Below are 14,185 nucleotides of genomic sequence, written 5' to 3' on the forward strand. Positions count from 1 at the left end.
TGTCATTGTCAGTTGTCATATGTCAAAGGTAATCTTGTTTCACCCCATGTTTCCATATCCTGTCATGTTGATTAGTGGTCAATATTTTGGTTTCAATGTTTCTTTGTTACTTTGATTATAGATTTTTTTGGACTTTGTTAAATTAGTATTTATAGTTTTCCATGTACCTTGTTTTCCATCTTTGTTTTTGGAATGAAATATCATCACCTGCCTTGCCTCCCTGCTTCCCTGCACTTGGGTCCTCCACTTCCTTGCCTCCAGTGCCTTCAAAAACCCAAATTGTGACACAGAGATTATATACTGTAGAAGAACACAAGCAACACAACTCAGCACATTACATAGTTGTTGTTTTTATAATTTGTAGGGTAATCATAAATGTAATGCAAGGCCAGTGGTGTTCTACCTCTCCTGACTTGTTTCTGCCATACTTGTAAATTGAGTCACTTTAAAAAAGTAGAAAGCAATAATAGGTAACCCCCCCCAAAAAAAGAAGCAAACAGAATAACTCAATGAACTGTTGTAAAAGTAAAATTTCTTCTGGAAAAAATTTCTTTTTTTTTCTGGAGCACTGCAGCATATGCGTCTGACTTTTCAATGTCATTCGCCATCTGAGTCTAATTCGCTTCTTCTTTGTCCTTTTCTTCTTAGTTGTATTCTTCCTGTCGTTTTTCTACGGTCTATGTTTTCTTTTGTTGTTGTTTTTGTTGTCAGCTTTGGTTTGTATAATGGATGGGAGAAGCTGAAAGACAATTACTATTTTCAGAGATGCAGATAAATAAGGTACAGTAACAATGGTATTACTAGCGCTGAAATTTTAACACAGTTTATCCGTAGACCATAAACTGATCCCTACAGTTGAATAAGTAGTAGAAAAAAGAAAGTGTGTGCACTGAAGAGTATCAATAGCTCCATCCATCTTTTTTCTAACCGCTTGTCCTCATTATGGTCGCAGGTGAACTGGAGCCTATCTGAGCTGACTGAACAAGTGGGGAGATATACCCAGGATGGGTCTCCGGTGAATTGCAGGGCACATATAGACAAATAAACATTCACACTCACAACTACGTATGGGCAATTTAAAATCATCAATTGACAGAACATGCATGTATTTGGAATGTGGGAGAAAGTAACAGGAGAAAACCCATGCATAGGAGAACATACAACATACACCTCTCCACTATAAGACAGACATGCTAAGCACTACTCCACCCAGCTGCCTTACATCAAGATCTACACTGAACAAAAATATAAACACATTTGCTTTTGCTCCCATTTTTCATGAGCTGAACTCAAAGATCTAAGACTTTTTCTATGTACAAAAAAGGCCTGTTTCTCTCAAATAATGTTCACGAACCTGACTAAGTCTGTGTTCGTTATCAATATCTGGTGTGACCTAACACAGTACAACAAATCTCCTTCATATAGAATTGATCAGGTTGTTGATCGTGGCCGATGGAATGTCGGTCGACTCCTTTTAATTGGCTGTGCAAAAGTACTTGATATTGCCAGGAACTGAAACACACTGTCAAATGTCAAATCCAGAGTATCCCAACCATGCTCAATGAGCGACACGTCCAGCAATTATTCTTCGCCATACAAGTACTGGGATGTTTTCAGTTTACAGAAATGGTTTACAGATCATCGCAACATGGCGCTGTGTATTATCATGCTGCAAAATGAGGTGCTGGTCGTGGATGAATGGCTCAACAGATCAACTCAATGTGAAGGAAATGTGTTTCATCGGGTGCGACAGATAGTGGACAGACAAAATACTGATGGGTTTTCTGACATTTTTTAGAGAAACAGACCTTTTTGTGTTTTTTTAGTAGTTTAATAGAAGTCTCTGACCTTTGAGTTCAGCTTGCAAAAATTGGGAGGAAAAAAGTGTTGGGTTTATATTTTTATTCAGTATACTCTATGTAACCAATAGTTCTTAATATTCCGTTTTCATTGGTTTATTACTGTCATTCTTGCAACTCTTTCAGTCATCGTAAAACAACAAAACAAAACAAAAAACCTAACCCGATGTTAAAAGGTGCATATACAGCAACAATTACTGCAATTGGCTGGCGACCAGTTCAGGGTGTACCCTGCCTCCTGCCCGATGATAGATGGGATAGGCTCATGCGCTCCCGTGACCCTTGTGAGGATAAGCGGCTCAGATAATGGATGGACAGCAACAATTAATGGCAACCATAATAATTTCATAAATAATATTAATAATAAATAATTTAATTCCTTCAGCAACGAATACCCGGCATTGATTAATGCTAGGTACTCCCATGCCTGTGTGGGTTTTCTCGGGTCTTCCGACTTCCTCCCACATCCTGAAAACATGCATGTTAGGTTCATTGAAGATTCCAAATGTCATGTGAAGACTATTGCATCCACAGAACACCAAAACAGAGTCAAAACAATATTAGGAGCAAATAAGCCATAATTTTATTTAACCGAGAGTGCATGACAATATGAGCAAAGATATGTACAAAATGAAAAACTACATCAGCAAAAGGCTGACGCAAAAATACAATAACTGTAAAACGAAAACACGACGGGAACGAGACAAAATTACTCAAGGGAAAAGGCTAAAGGACAGATAAATAAATTTAAGTGAAGCAATAACGGAACAAAAACACTCAGCCAAAAAGGAGACAAGCGAAAAAGACGATACGCTAACCATACAAGTTGAGAACACGAACAGGAAAAAAAAAAAAAAACAGTTTTTAAACTACACATATTTGAAGAACTGAACAGAAGACAAACGTAAGAACAAAGACTCTCATGTACAAAAGAATAAATAAGAACTATGAATAGGATGGAAATAACTTATGAAGGCCCTAGCTGAGCCACGACCCGAGTGAGGATTGGTGAAATAATTGAGAACAAACAGTACAAGTAAAAAGTGTTTACATGAATACTGAGATGCACTTTTCATATACTGTATCATTTTGACAGAATTCATATTAAGAGGTTGTTTTTGTAATTTTTAGAAGGAACTGTTCCAGCAGCTGTCACTTTGTTCTAAAATACAAATAAAAAGAAATGGAAATCAATGTCATCATTTACAAAAGATAATCAAATGTGCATTTAAAAAAAGAAATAGAACTCATTCAGCACAGTCAAAAAAGGAGTCTCGGCTGGTTGATCCGGTTCCTCTTTCCTGCAGAGTCATTATGACAGACTGACGCATGTTTTTTTCTTGAAAATGAGAGGATAGATGCACATTTGATAGTGTGCTGAGCCGTGAGAGAAAACAGAGGAGCGTGATAATGCGGTTTTATAGCATCCTAGAAAATCAGGGATGAAGAGAAAGGATAGTTAAAATCAGATGATTGATAGAGGAGTGGTGTGGGCAAGATGTTAGTGGACTGAGCCAGAGAAAGGAGAGTCATGGATAAATGGGTGGGGGCAGGTGGGTATAAGGAGGAGGAATGATTGAGAGTACGATTGAGATTTACCAGTACACTTAAAGAGATGGCTTCGGATTAACATTCAGTGACTGTCTGTGAGCGTCTGGATTATTTTTGAAATCCTGCAGAGCGCTATGGGGAGTCCAGCACTGCCAGGGGGATTGAGACCTACAAAGCCAGGCCTGTCACTGTGTGTGTGTGTGTGTGTGTCTTGGTCGAGATGCGGCAGGTGGAACGCGACTCCGATTCCAGGTCCCCCACCAAGCAGCATTCTAAGCAGCTTGATATATCGGCGCGTAGAAGGTGTGGTGGCGGTTTTTATTTTTGTTGTTTTTTTTTTTTTTTTATAGTAATGGCCCTCACTTCACACTGGTTTACCACTGGACTCCACTTTTCCTTTATGTTGTAATAGGTTAAAATTCTGCAATCAATGATAATAGTTGCAGACATTTAGCTTCAGACAACATAGGGGAGGAGTCAATAAGTAACTTCACACAGAGTTTTAATCCATATCGATCTGTGCCCCATGCTGTTTTATTGAATATAGCCTAATGCTGTGGGGCACCACACAGAGTGGTGAGGCAAGGCTTGGCATCACCTTGTGATATCTCCTGTGCGATTCCTTGTTTATTTTTAAATGTGCAGGAAGTGAGACATTGTTTGATACAATATGGACAAAGGTGAGAGACCAACTCTTAATCCATCCATCCATCAATCCATTCTTTGAACCGCTTATCCTCGCAAGGGTCGCGGGCGTGCTGGAGCCTATCCCAGCTGTCATCGGGCAGGAGGCGGGATACACCCTGAACTGGTTGCCAGCCAATTGCAGGGCACATATAAACAAACAACCATTCACACTCACATCCACACAATACGGGCAATTTAGAGTCTTCAACTAACCTACAATTTTTGGGATGTGGGAGGAAACCCACGCAGGCACGGGGAGAACATGCAAACTCCACACAGGCGGGGCCGGGAATTGAACCCCAGTCCTCAGAACTGTGAGGCAGAGGATCTAATCAGTTGTCCACCATGCCGCCAACTCTTAATCCATTAATCAAAAAGGGTTTGGGTAAGGCTACCTGGATCTGCTTGAATCTTAATTCTCCATCCTAGCAAGATATTTGGGGCTTTATTTTTGGCAAAACATGTTTGGATGAGTGTTGAAGAAGTGGGAACCCTGACCTCACCCCTTCAAACACATTTGAGGTGAACTAAAAGACATTGTGAGCAAGGCCCTTTTGCCCAACCTCTGAACTCACACATTCTGATTCTTGATAAATAGACAAAATGTACAAAATCCTCCCAGAACAGTAGAAGTCCTTTTCTTTCGTCCTTTTCCACCCATAAGAAACCATAAATACATGACCAGGTGTCTCAGTACTTTTTTCCCCCCCACATACTGTACCGCACATCAAGTTGTTGTGTGGATGTGATACCTTACTATTCGGAAAGCTACATCTGCTGATGCTGCCACATTATTTGTTTACTCAGTTATGGTTGGGCAGTTTCATGTTGTACCGACATTGCTGTTAGTTTGCCCTCTAAATGCTCCAAATGCTTACACCCAGAGTGCTTGTTCAAGATTTTCCATGAAATATGTCATTGCAAAAAAAATTGTTCTCTTGTTGTGCCACATGTTAAGAAAAAAATAATTACCATTTGTGCACTGGAAAAGGTGCAAATTGTTTACTTTGGGTACAGTCCTCATCTCTAACATATACAGTAGGCTTTTAATGTACTTTATTTGGGAACTACATGAATTGACTGGAAGTCTTATTTCTGTCAACAAGCATCCTTATCCTGTCCTTCATGGAATACACAGCTGGTCATTCCCTTGACCAGAACACAACACTCTCAGCATGGTTCACTTTTGTGTGTCAGATATTAGACAAACTGTCCTTTCCACAGAGTTTAATATAGTCCGACCAAACAATCTTTGGGTGGCTAGTGGCATTTCACTCATGTACTGTAAATCCATGAAGTCATCCTTGCTGTTCAGTCACAGCATGGATGCCAAACAAAGAAATACATTCTAATTTAAAAACAGCAGGGGAAAAGAAAGCAAAGAAAAATGGTTACGCTCCTGTCAATATTTCTCTTCAAACCATTGTGTCTCCCCTCAATACTCACTTTAATAGCTTAACTTTGTTTTGCAGCAATTCAGATAGGAGGGAAGAGAAAAGATGAGTAAATCCATATTGTGATCCTGATTGTGAAAACTGTCGTATTAGACTTAATACTCAGAGCTGACTAATTATCAGATAGTATCTGACTGTCTTTGATCACCACAACCAAATTTAAAGAGAAGCTGACATTTCGACTTCCAAATCTTGTCTGATTTGGAGATGTACTGCCATTTTCTGGCGGCACGGTGGCCGACTGGTTAGAGCGTCAGCCTCACAGTTCTGAGGACCGGGGTTCAATCCCCAGCCCCGATTGTGTGGAGTTTGCATGTTCTCCCCGTGCCTGCGTGGGTTTTCTCCGGGCACTCCGGTTTCCTCCCACATCCCAAAAACATGCATGAATTGGAGACTCTAAATTGCCCATAGTTGTGAATGTGAGTGCGAATGGTTCTTTGTTTGTATGTGCCCTGCAATTGGCTGGCAACCAGTTCAGGGTATACCCCGCCTCCTACCCGATGATAGCTGGGATAGGCTCCAGCACGCCCGTGACCCTAGTGAGGAGAAGCGGCTCAGAAAATGGATGGGCGGATGGATGCCATTTTCTGGTCATGTCAACTTTCCAAGTATGATGCTCATGCCTATATCTCTCCCTCTCATTGCAGTAAAATCTTTGTCCACCGTACAGTGTCCAGACAGTTGCAATCAATAGCACAACCCAATCACCTTTAAATCGGATCAATGTGTCAGTGCATGTATACCCAAGCCTGTTTCTCAGTGATCCTTTGTAAAGTCATAGCTATATATTTTGGAGCAGACAACAATAAAGTCATCATAATCAATAACAATGCATAGAATACATAAGTCCCTAGTTGATCTTTGTAATAAGCCAATCTTGGGCATCTCAGTGGGTATCAGCAACAAAAAGATTATCTCTTCTCTGCTTCCCTTACTGAAAACCATGTTTAAAAAGCTTTCTTTTATCAGATGAAATGCAGAGGCTTCTATTATTTTTGAAATAATTAAATATTAACTACATAGCTCATTCAAATAAAGGGGTACTCTTTTCATTACTTTAATACAGCAAGTGGTGCCATGCTATCTAAATATGCTGCTTTTACACAGTGAATAGTTCCATACAAATTTCTATACTGACACCCGTTTTTATGAAACACAAAGCAAACAAACAAACAAAAATCAACATTTAATTGGTTGGCAATGAATAATCTTAAAACCGACAAAAAAATTGATAAAAACATTTTTAGAAGAGAAATAAAATAATACACCACAACATTTAAGTCTTAAATTCAAGGATTTACATACATTACAGCAATGATTTACATATATTATAGCTGCTGGTCAATAGACTAAAATTGCTCCCGTCACTATTTAACATTGGAAGCACATACTGAGATTGTTATGTATCGTATCAGATCTAAGTAATTGATTGACATTGATTGGTTATTCTAAGCGTAAGAGGATAGCGGATTGCTGATCGGTTATTCTGCCACTGACTGGTGATCCTTCGGAATAGACTCCAGCTCAACAGTGACCCCTAAACAGAATAAACAGTAGAACATGGATGGAGAGATTATCATCAGTTCATGCTACAAAAGACCTTTACCTTCTTGTTTATCTTTTACATATGTTGCTATGCCCTACTACATCAGGTGCAGGCAAGCTACTTGGAAATGTAATGCGCTAAGCTACCAGTTATTTTACATTAAATGTAGGTTCACTACACTGAAGCTACCCGATATAGAAATATATCACGCTAAACTAGAACAAAATGACTAAAGTAACTAAACTGCATCAAAGCTTCTATAGCAGAGCAAAAAAAAAACAATTTAAATCACAAACATAACTTTAAAAATATATATAATTAAACGTGACAGCTTTCTTATATTTTATTTTCCAGTGTACCACTGCAAAATCAGTGTTATGGACTAATGCAGTCAAAGCATGGTGTTATTACCATAACTGAGCAGTATGTACTAAACATCCATCCATCCATTGAAAATGTAAATGGAAGAGTCAAACCTACTGTATTACTGTCCATCCATCCATCCATTTTCTGAGCCGCTTCTCCTCACTAGGGTTGCGGGCGTGCTGGAGCCTATCCCAGCTATCATCGGGCAGGAGGCGGGGTACACCCTGAACTGGTTGCCAGCGAATCGCAGGGCACATACAAACAAACAACCATTCGCACTCACATGCACACCTATGGGCAATTTAGAGTTGTCAATTAACCTACCATGCATGCTTTTGGAATGTGGGAGGAAACCGGAGTGCCCGGAGAAAACCCACGCAGGCACGGGGAGAACATGCAAACTCCACACAGGCGGGGCCGGGGATTGAACCCCGGTCCTCAGAACTGTGAGGCAGACGCTCTAACCAGTCGTTCACCATGCCGCCGTGTACTAAACAAATAATGTAATATAGTTGCAGATGTGATCATCATTCTATTAAATGCTTTTTTTTAGTTAGAAAATATCAAATTCATGGAAATAGACAAGATTTGTAGAGAAAATAACCTGCATACTTGATGTTTGCTGACTGAGTTGTGATGACTAGCTTAGCTGTTGATTGGTGTTAATTCCGGGAAATATCTAAATGTCTGTCCTTAAATATGTGTTGGACATCTTGGTTGTTGACAGGAACTTCCTTTTGGAATTGCACAGTAACCACCAGAAAGCTTAACTGTTTTTTTTAAGGACTTGATAAAGTAACATGAATTTGTTAAGGTATGGCCTCAGGAATTCTTGTACTACATATCTCTGTCCCCTCCTCTGTCATTGTCTCCAGCTGGACGCTTTCCATCCCGCTCCGCTGCAATATCCGTTTTTGTGGCCATCTTTTTATACACACTCAATGGCGGATACGTGACATCAAAGGCAATGTTTGGATCCGCCTGGGGAAAAGCAGCTTCTGTGGACGCGACTGCATTATGTGATTTTCACTACTGAAAAACTATTTGATGTTGAAAACTGCAGTGTTACAAATACGCTACTGAGAAATATATTTAAACTTGTTATGTCAGTAATTGTAATGCTGCCAATTCCCAACAATGAGCAGGTGATTCGCTGGTCCAAAGCAAAAACTATAGCATGAAGTCAGACAATGAGAGTCAAAAAAAGGCACAGCTACATAAAAAGCACTAGCATTGTCACAGCATGTCTAAGTGTTCTGCTGATTTCATATCTTTTCTAAGGTGGCAGATTTATTTTTCTCAGTAGTCACCTTTCCCTCCTTCATCTTCACCCTCCTTTTAAGCTCATTTTGACATTAACTCATTCAGTGCCAGGCCTCCCAGTTAACATGGATATTTGACTTCTAAGCAGTCAGTGGCAGTGAATGTGTGAAGCTCACTCCTGTAGCAGCACTTATTTTTATTTTTTATTTTGCTGCTGCTTCAGGACATGCCCATTGCCATGGCGACAGTTCGCTAGTTTTCTCCCCTGTATTCTTTGTTTTTAAATACATCTGAGGAGATAAAATATCCAGCGGTGTACAACGGCACTGCATCAGAGCACATGTTTATCTCTAACTTCTTGTCCAATTCTATCATATCAAAACAACCTGGGCGGCATGGTAGACAACTGGTTAGTACATCTTCCTCACAGTTCTGAGGACTGGGGTTCAAATCCCAGCCCCGCCTATGGGGAGTTAGCATGTGTTCCCCCTGCCAGCATGGGTTTTCTCCGGGTACTATGGTTTCCTCCCATCCATCCATCCATCCATTTTCTAAGCCGCTTCTCCTCACTAGGGTCGCGGGCGTGCTGGAGCCTATCCCAGCTATCATCGGGCAGGAGGCGGGGTACACCCTGAACTGGTTGCCAGCCAATCGCAGGGCACATATAAACAAACAACCATTCGCACTCACAGTCACACCTACGGGCAATTTAGAGTCGTTAATCAACCTACCATGCATGTTTTTGGGATGTGGGAGGAAACCGGAGTGCCCGGAGAAAACCCACGCAGGCGGGGCCGGGGATTGAACCCCGGTACTCAGAACTGTGAGGCAGACGCTCTAACCAGTGGTCCACCGTGGCGCCCGGTTTCCTCCCACATCCCAAAAACATGCATCGTAGGTTAATTGAAGACTCTAAATTGCCCGTATGTGTGAATCTGTTTATATGTGCCCTGCGATTGGCTGGGGACCAATTAAGGGTCTACCCCGCCTCTTGTCCAAAGATAGCTGGGATAGGCTCCAGCATGCCCGCGACCCAAGTGAGGATAAGCGGTACAGAAAATGGATGGCTAGATGGAAAGCACAACCTGATATTGTAATTCAAAACCAAGAGTGATCGTTTTGATGAAATCCGTTTTTTTGGTTTTGGATGGATGAATGCTTGTTCTGGACCTCAAAATTGTGTGTTCTCATGACCGCATGAACACGCAATGAGTTGAACCCCAAAGCAAGCACCACAAACTGTGCAGGTTTCACACGATTTATTAAACAAAAGATGCAGGCTAGTGTGAGAATACAGACAACAAAAATCGACGTGGTAAAAAGTCAACGTGTGGAACAAAAAGTGTCAAAAAGAAGAAACTAAAAGAGTTGGACGGACTGCAACGGGAGGAAGCTGCTGTAGCTACGAGTCGGAAAACAACAACTCAAAAACCTACATACGGCTGAGTATGGAAAACGAGAACAGAAAACACGAAAAAAGCAGGAGACAAGAGGAACGACTGGGTGAATAACAAGAAGAATGCACGAGAGAGACAAAGTAGGCAATAGTGATGGCGACGAGCAATGAACAATAACTCCACAACTTCCTACTGTAAATACCCCCGCTGATGATGATAGCTGGCAGGTGCGACGCAGGAGACTCCGCCCACCCATACCCTCCAACACACACACACACACACAAATTTATTGTTTGCACTCAATGAAGCTGTCAATACAGTTACATGCTAGACTTTTTCGAAGTCAGTGTGGTGGTATGGTGGTACATGTGCAGTAGTGTATTGTGGCAGTCTCCAAATAATTGTATATGACTGAGTAAATCACAATAATGTGTCTGTGATATTAGCTCCATTTTGTACCTAGGCATACCAACTCTCACTACACACACATAATCACACACACACACACACACACACACACACACACACACACACACACACACACGCACACAAATCCGGTCGCAATTAGGCCTGAGTGTTCTTGACCGTGTGTGTTAAGGATCTATCCAAAGATTGGTGCTGTGGGATGAGAGAAGTATGAAAATTGGGAGATTACTCACTCTTCCCAGTTCACCCACGCACCTATGTCCATGTTCATCCCTTTCCCTCATCTACGTCATGTGTTTAAAAACAAAATCCTCCTTTTGTGTTCTCAGGCCCACGTATTGGGCTTCAAGTTGATAGTGGAACTCGATCTGTGGCTGTGTCTCATAACGGAGTCATTACCTCTTGTGACAAACACTTACACGGGGACACACACATTCACACATACATTTCTTCTGATCTGGCTGTCATAATCAAAGACTTGGAAAAGACCAAGGCCCAAGCACACCAAAGGACGTTGCCGAAATGGACAGAATTATTCCTTGGGGTTCAACAACTTTTTATGAGTGGTCGACCATCAGCCACTGGTTTTGCAACATGTTTTACATCAAGCAGCATTAGACACTCATGTCAAAATCTATTTTCATTAGGTTTTCAAATATAAAGCTTTCTTGCAAAGTGTAATGTATACTCATGTGAAAAGAAAATTGATACCCTGTGAGAAATTAATAGTGAAGTTCATAAAAAGTCTAAAGTTAATTCATAAAAGTTCATAGACAAAGTCAGACAAATCAATCCACAAATAACTGCTTCTTTGAAACCAGGGATGTCCAAACTTTTTCTTGCAAGGGCCACATACGGAAAAATCGAAGGAGACAAGGCCGCTTTTGACAATTTTAATATATTTAACACAATTAACTAATCCATCAGTGTAGGTAAAGTGTTTATTTTTATTTACTGTGTAGGTAAAAAAAAATAAAACTGCTTGCAAAACATCAGGCGGCACAGCGGACGACTGGTTAGAGCGTCAGCCTCACATTTCTGAGGACCCGGGTTCAATCCCCGGCCCTGCCTGTGTGGAGTTTGCATATTCTCTCCGTGCCTGTGTGGGTTTTCTCCGGGCACTCCGGTTTCCGTCCACATCCCAAAAACATGCATTAATTGGAGACTCTAAATTGCTCGTAGGTGTGAATGTGAGTGCAGATGGTTGTTTGTTTGTATGTGCCCTGAGATTGGCTGGCAACCAGTTCAGGGTGTACCCCGCCTCCTGCCCGATGAATGCTGGGATAGGCTCCAGAACGCCTGCGACCCTAGTGAGGAGAAACGGCTCAGAAAATGGATGGATGGATGGATGGATGCAAAACATCAAAAAAATTTCAGGATTTTGGGGTGGCCAGTGGCACTACTTAATGATGTGTAATTGGATGAAAACAAGAAAGTGAGGAGTGAGAACAAACCTCTCCTTCCTTGCCACCCAGTATTGGAAGGATGTACCGCAGTACAGTGCAGGCAAATGACACGGGCAGTGTCAAATGTTCATTTTAGTCGATGCTGCGGGCTGCTAAGATAATGGATGGCCCTAATTTGGACACTCCTTTTTTAAACCATGCAAAGTTTTTTGAACCTACACCCGAAAATAATTGGAATTTAGAATTGTTCGTAACTGGAATCGAAACAACGAACCGAAATCGGAACCGCTCATGTTTAAACGATGCCCAATCCTAGTTCTAGTTGTAGTTTAGCATTAGGAATACTGGAGCAACTTAACCTTTACCTTGGTCCACTGCATTGAGTAAAGTTCTCGCTTACCTGTGATGGATGAATAGAGGCAGATCCTAAGTGGATAAAGTTGACAGACAGACAATGTCACATAATAATGATTGATATGATGAAAAATGATTGATCTACTCATCTTGAACATCTAGGTGCAGATTGAGGCATTGATGGAGAGATAAATTGATGTTTTTGTTTCTTGGAAAGTTTCTGTGAAGCTGTTTTCACTGTGCATACTTTTTGTCTGAGCTTTATGCCAATGGTGTCATCACATGGCTACATATCACATGCCTATCCAGATTTGTGCACACACACTTTGAAGTCGTTCACCTCCTTCACCTTGACAGTCGCCTGACTTAAAATTCAGTATTGATTCAAAGAGCAGCTGCTCTATGTGTGTGGGGGTCTTCAAGCGGACTACATTAATGGAATGCTGCTAGTGTGCTAGTTTTCATGTTAGCGCGTGTGTGTAATGAGAAAGTTGGTTGGCCCCCCCTGCCCTTCAATGTCATTTGGAATTCATCTGGAGGCTTGACCCTGACAGTTGTTTGTTTTTCCTCTCTAGAGAGCGCAGAGGAATGGAGAGAGGGGTTTTGTTGATCAGAAAAAAAGTAAGACATATGAAGATTGACTTTTGGTAAATGTAACTTTCTAAATAAAAGAACTGTTTCAATTACAGTTTTTGTGCTGTTGTGTCATTTAATGCTTTAGAAGCACAGAATGATGTGCTTTGATCATAACTAGTTTGAACGCTATAGTTCAGAGTTTTACGGAGACATACAGTATTGTGTATTTTGTTTTAAAAGCGTTCCAGGGTGTTTTTAACAGGTCTTTGATGTACTTTTGTCAAAATACCCCAAACATTATTTCATGGGTGTGTGTTCCGGTTGTTGTCTTCCCCCTGTCTCGTACACACCTGCTCCTGAAAGCATCTTCACCACCTGTGCCTCGTTCACCCTAATTGCCCCTTGCATTTAACCTCGTGTCTCATTCTTTCTAGTCGCCAGTTCGTTCTACCTTGTCGTCGCATTCCAGCATTCCTTGTTTCCACATCACAGACTCACAGTAAGACTAGACCCTGTTCCGATTATCGACCTCGCCTTTTTGCCTCACGTTTTTGGATACTGTTGCCTTTTTTGGATTGCCTGCCTGTGTACAGACCTCTGCCCGTATATTAAACCTCTCTTTTTTGTAACTGGCCATTTGTTTTGGAGTCGTGTATTTTTGGGTCCTATCCTCTTTTCCTTTCATGACACATTAAGAGTTATAGAACACTTTACATACCCTATATCTTGTCTATGTGGAATTAAACATTTTCAGGAGACTCTCTTGCAAGTGAGTATAACCCGCCCCATTTACAGTACTTCTAGGCCAGTCGGAGAATCAGAATCATCTTTATTTGCCAAGTATGTCCAAAAAACACACAAGGAATTTGTCTCCAGTAGTTGGAGCCGCTCTAGTACGACAACAGACAGTCAATTGACAGAGAACACTTTTGAGACATAAAGACATTGACAAAAACAGTCACTGAGAAATAAAGGGTTCCTAGTTATCTGGTAATGCAGTACAAATTTTATTTTTATTTTTTACAGTTGTGCTAAAAGATGTAGAGTCCTCTAGCACTTAGAGCAGTTTGAATGACTAATATAGCAATAGTCCGGTGCAATAACGATTGTGCAAAGGGTGCCGAGACTTCAAAGAATGTATGCAGTTTAAAGTGACTAGTAGTGCGATACTCTGGGACAATGTTGATTGTGCAAATGTTGCAGATACTCCTCAGTTGGTGTGCAAGTGGTGCAAAAGCTACTCTGGCAGGAGTGGCCAGCATTGGTCAACAACAGATATGCAGCGTGGCGAGACTACTTC

The 14,185-nt window shown here is 41.1% G+C and overlaps 1 protein-coding gene across 6 annotated transcripts in view; it reads left to right on the forward strand.

Annotated features, from left to right (window-relative positions):
• tenm2a (teneurin transmembrane protein 2a) overlaps positions 1–14,185 on the forward strand; it is a 245,648-nt gene that overhangs the window by 100,897 nt on the left and 130,566 nt on the right. The gene's annotated exons all lie outside the window — the stretch shown is intronic.

The sequence above is a fragment of the Phycodurus eques genome, chromosome 9, assembly GCF_024500275.1.
Source record: "Phycodurus eques isolate BA_2022a chromosome 9, UOR_Pequ_1.1, whole genome shotgun sequence".
Lineage (NCBI taxonomy): Eukaryota > Metazoa > Chordata > Actinopteri > Syngnathiformes > Syngnathidae > Phycodurus > Phycodurus eques.